Source organism: Pseudophryne corroboree, chromosome 6 (assembly GCF_028390025.1).
Source record: "Pseudophryne corroboree isolate aPseCor3 chromosome 6, aPseCor3.hap2, whole genome shotgun sequence".
NCBI lineage: Eukaryota > Metazoa > Chordata > Amphibia > Anura > Myobatrachidae > Pseudophryne > Pseudophryne corroboree.
The window spans coordinates 50,671,791-50,677,790 of record NC_086449.1 but is presented as its reverse complement, the minus strand read 5'-3'; positions in this window follow the sequence as shown (position 1 = coordinate 50,677,790).

Below are 6,000 nucleotides of genomic sequence, written 5' to 3'. Positions count from 1 at the left end.
TTTTGCAGTAGGTGAAACTTCTTTATATCTTTGCTGGGCTGGCTTCTGGATCTTGTTGCGCACTCTGTAAACCACTTATTTTCCTTGAGTTGGTGGGGTGTGGTCTGGACAACGGAGGCGTGTCCGGACCATTTGGGGGGGCGGGCCGTGGTGGCTGCGTGATGTCATACGCAGCTGCTGCGACCCAAAGCGTGGTGGGTAGCTCCCTGTCACTGCACAGGAGCTATGCTGGCAGGGAGCTACTAGTCAGGTACATAAGCATCACCGCTGTGCGATGCTTTTATACCTGTGTGGGGTGGGTTGACCCTGACATGCTCGGCAGACTTGCCCTGTGCTGGGCATCCCCCCCGCATGTCAGAGTAAATTATCGTAGAAGTGCAAAATTTAGCACATCTACGTTCAACTTTGAATTCCCCCCTTAGTGTCTATGTTTAATTTAAATCAGGAACTTATCCTGCTGGCTTCTCAGCATTCCAGTTCTTCTAGTTCTGCGAGCCCATTTCATCTCCTGCATGTGATACACCCCTTAGCAATCTATATTGATCAGACTGCTTAGCAAGGCAGCGAGCTGGTCTTCCCTGCACACGTTTATGACATTTTACAGATTCTCAATACCTTTTGTGTCTTGGGATGCCCGTTTTGGGTGTTGAGTGTTGCTCATGGTAATTCCAAAAGCATTCACACCCTTTATGAGCTCGCTGTGGGAAATCCTAGTGTATGCAGTTGCCCCCTGAATGGAGGTAGAGAAATCAGGATATTTGTGTAAGCAGTTGCCCCTCTGATTGGATGTAGGGCTTTTGTGTAATGAAGGTTACAACTGTTTCTCATAGTCCATCTGGGTAATCTGCCTTCCCTCCCTTATAATATATGTTGTCTTGTTTCTGGTTTCTGTTTTTTTAGTTTGAATGTGGTGACTCCATTAGGGCTTTGTTAGTGAAACAACTGGTGTCCTACTTGATGTAGGAGGGGTATACAGGGGAGAGAGCATCAATTAGGTTTAAGTAATTGATTTCTCCAAGTGCCCAACTCTATACCCAGTGTAAGCCATGTCCCCCAGTTTGACAATGAGAAACAGATTTTCTGGAAAGTACATAAGAAAATTCGGATTTTCTTTTGTCGTGAACACAAGCACCAAACCTACCTGTGTCTCTTACATAGACATCTATGTGCTCTTATATATACTGGTTGCTCAGGTTACAGATCCTGGAATTCTGCTGTTTCCTCTACACACGCTGCTCAGAATGATTGTAGTGTGTCACATTATCCCCATTTCCATGACTTGTGCAGAGAAAGTGGCAGCATCCTGGTGCATCAGCTAACGGGAGGTATGGCCAGATTTGTAGCATATATCACCTATCTATGCTTTTTACAGATGGTCAGAATATCATTAAATAGATTTTGTATGAAACCCTTTCTACACACCTCTCCTCCCTTCCCCACTGTCCGCTCACTCCTGTGCATCTCTGACACTGGGGGGAGGGATCAGAGTTCTTACCAAGGGGGGTATCCAATTAGCCTTGATAAACCGATCTGAGATCGCAGCTAATGTTATCACACCTACCTCCCAAAATATCAGGTTATCGCAGCCTGCACGCTCCCCTTTATTACACCTATACTATTCCAAAATGGCAATAACAGGAAACGCGTGATAATTCTAGCTGGCATTGGAGAAAGTGAGGCATTCTGCCTGTACCCCAAAAAAATCAAACTAACTTAGGAAAACATTGTAGACGTCTATTAGTGGCCATAATAAAAATATTTACTGTCATTAAATTAGGTCAAATTTCTGTTATATGCATTTTTTTTTTAAAATGCATTAAGATTATATAAAGCAATTTTTTTCAGCAAAATAAGTGCTCTCATTAAATTTGGGGTACATAAAAATGGGTATAAGTATATATTTGGGTAATTTTAGGGAACTTTAAAAAAAAAAGAGGAAACCTAATAAAAATAATTAAAAACTTCTAAGTGCCTCATTAGTCATTCAGGGGGATGTACCAGGGATTCAGAACCAAATGGTAACATTTTTAATAGGGGTTTTTCATTACTTACCACCAGCTCAAAGATGGTGAAGAGAAATGCACGATAAACCCTATGGAGACTTATCAATAATAACTTATCGCCACTAACACGATACCAAATGATTGCATTTGTGATAAGTTATCAATATACTGCAGCTAATTGGATACTGCCTAACTGTCATTTCATTCCAATTTGATAACATCATTTATTATAATTTGATTTGTTTTATATACATAAGTTGTATCTGTGGCAGGAGGAATGTGGTCTCTGTACTGCAAAGCTGACTGGAAATGGGAGTCCAGCAATTAGGCAACATACATAAAGATACATCATGTTCCTTATACAATATAACACTGCAACTGATTACAATGGTGATCTTCAGGCTATTAAATAACAGATTTTATTTTTCTATTTTTTTACAGGTAACTAAAGGAGCTGGAGTCCCACTAAGAATAGAAGACAGGGCTGCAGAAAGAGACGGGAAAGGCTCCTTGTTCCCTGATCTAGAAAACTAAAGATATAATTTCTTCTTTAGCTTCTGAATGGTTCAAAGAAACGATTTTCATTTTATGGATAGAAGTTTTTATCCATTACATGATGAGTCTCACAGGAGAGAGACCACATCTGTGTTCTGAGTGTGACAGAAGCTTTACACATAAATCACATCTTATCAGACATCAGAGGAGTCACACAGGAGAGAAACATTTTATATGTTCTGAATGCAGCAAGTGTTTTTCCCAGAAGTCATCTCTTGTTATACATCAGAGGAGTCACACAGAAGAGAAACCATTTATTTGTTCTGAATGCAGCAAGTGTTTCTCCCAGAAGTCGCATCTTGTTATACATCAGAGGAGTCACACAGGAGAGAAACCATTTATATGTTCTGAATGCAGCAAGTGTTTTTCCCAGAAGTTATGTCTTCTTATACATCAGAGGAGTCACACAGAAGAGAAACCATTTATTTGTTCTGAATGCAGCAAGTGTTTCTCCCAGAAGTCGCATCTTGTTATACATCAGAGGAGTCACACAGGAGAGAAACCACATCTGTGCTCGGAGTGTGACAGACGCTTTACATGTAAATCAAATCTTAGCAGACATCAGAAGAGTCACACAGGAGAGAGACCACATCTGTGTTCTGAGTGTGACAGAAGCTTTACATGCAAATCAAAACTTGTCATACATCAGAGGAGTCACACAAGAGAGAGACCATTTATATGTTCTGAATGTAGCAAGTGTTTTTCCCATAAGTCATTTCTTATTCGACATCAGATGAGTCACACAGGAGAGAAATCATTTATATGTTCTGAGTGCAGCAAATGTTTTTCCCATAAGTCACATCTTGTTATACATCAGAGGAGTCACACAGGAGAGAAACCATTTATATGTTCTGAGTGCAGCAAGCGTTTTTCCCGGAAGTCACATCTTGTTATACATCAGAGGAGTCACACAGGAGAGAAACCATTTACATGTTCTGAATGTAAGAAGTGTTTTCCCCAGAAGTCAGAGCTTGTTATACATCAGAGGAGTCACACAGGAGAGAAACCATTTGAATGTTCTGAATGTAGTAAGTGTTTTTCCCAGAAGTCGCATCTTGTTATACATCTGAGGAGTCACACAGGAGAGAAACCATTTACATGTTCTGAATGCAGCAAATGTTTTTCCAGGAAATCACTTCTTATTATACATCAGAGGAGTCACACAGAAGAGAAACCATTTACATGTTCTGAATGTAGCAAGTGTTTTACTAGAAAGAAAACACTCAGTAATCACATGCAGAGTCACTCTGAGGGCCTGAATGCAGCTTGTGTATCATAACTAATGTAACTTATCACAACTGTATGAATTCAATGGAACCAATATTTATTTTTTGAATGTGACAAGTGTTTTATATAAATCTGTCTTGATAAAGATAGGAGAGGTCAGACAAGTGGACCTGGAGGTACTTTTCCCCTTGGGAAGGTCTCTGTGTTAGGAACTAGAGCTGCAGTATAACAATAGCCAATGACCGTGGGACTGCCATTACTGAGCTCTGTAATATACAGCGTTCTGATCATGCAGGTGCTGGGACTAGTAGAGAGTTCCAGCAGCTCCTCTCAGTACTGGGATTCCTTCTCTGACCAGCAGGGCTATGAGTGCTGGGTATTTCTACAGGAACAATGTATGCTGCTTTGTTTCACCGTATGGGTTATTGTACGGGGTGTTATTTTTAACCACTTTTAGATGCCATTTTGTCCATATTTAACTCCATTTTGTATGTGTATGACCTCATTGCTTTATATACTGTACATACTTTTTATTAGGATTAGTGCTTTGCAGACATATAGGCACCAGTTAGAAATAAAGTCTCACGTTAAGTTACAAGTTTTCTTTCACCTTTGACATAGTGTGAAAGACATAGTGAGTGGGAAGTGTATACAGCTTTTAGGATGGCTGATTATAATAAATATATGTTCCTGTTATCAGTATCTCAGATGGAAACGGTCTAGTAAGATGTTTGGGGTATTGTGTACATAAGTAGGGGAAAGGGTACAGTTGTCTAGAATAACATAAATTATGTTATCCTGAATGACTACTGCACCCAGCGTCACAGACCCTGAATGTAATATCTGGTAAGACAATGTTAGTGTATCCTTGCAGGGTTATAAAGCCTAGAGACTTACACATAGCAAGTAGTTCTGATGGAAGCTAGGTATGGCTGCAGCGGACCTAGACTTCTACAAACCCCCTCCAGCTTTTAACTTGCAACAAAGTTATTAGGCAGGACCCAAGAGAATGACTGAACTACATTAAACTACTTAGTTAATCGATGACCATCATCTGGGACAGATCTTATAACATCTGGGATAAGAGCAGAGTGTATCTGATTTCATTATTTTTGGCTCTTCACAAGATATCTCCCATGATAAGAGATGTGAATAAAGAAAAGAGAGTGGAACAGGCACGGCGATGGATTGAGAGTGGTGAAACATTTCATGATGTCATTTTCACAGATGAATCGTCTGTTGCCCTTGAGCGGTTCTCCAGAATGTCATTCCGGAAACGTAACCATATCATTAAAACCATGCCCACAGCATCCATTGAAAGTCCATGTATGGGGAGGCATATCACGATTAGAAGCTGGTCCCCTATTATTTTTCGAAGGTACAGTACTATACTTTATTCTGTGCCTGTGTTCTGTAAAAATACATGCTGTACTGTAGAGTATATGTAACTGCACAATAAAATAAGTTGCTTATTAATGAACAACATTTTTTTTTATTTCTGTAGGGATCATGGATAAGACATTTTTCCAAGAAACAATAGTAGAGGGATGTATGGTGCCATTTGTGAATAAATATTACCCAACTCACCATAGGATATTCCAAGACAATGATCCTAAACACTCCGCCTCAGCCAAATTTATGGAAGAGAAAGGTATGAATTGGGAACGCACACCACCAGAGTGAGTATTCTTTCAACAGTGTACAAGTAAAATTTTGGATAGCACTCTAGTACTGTAAATCTATTTTTTTATTTAATAAACAGTACAATATTGTATGTTTAATTTTCTCTATTTACTGTAATGTCATTAATTTTTTCTATACGCTTTTTTTTATTTTTTTTATATAGATCACCAGACATGAACCCAATCGAATTAGTGTGGGCTCAATTGAAGAGGTACATTAGGAGTGTTGCGAAGCCAACAACAAAACAGCAGCTGTTGGATGGGATAAAGAAATTTTGTCTAGAAGTACTCACACCTGAACATTGTAATAATTATATAAATCACCTGTATAAAGTATTACCTGTTATAGTCGAAAGAAATGGTCAAGCCACAAATATGTAGTTCTGTACTGTATTTTCTGCTTAAAATTTTAAATTGGTGCATTATTAAAAATGTTTATAAAATTGCCTTTGTCTGATTATTGCATAAGCTAATGTAGAATATTATACAGTAGTAATGTTATTGATGTGTATGAACAGTTATTTTCAGTTTTA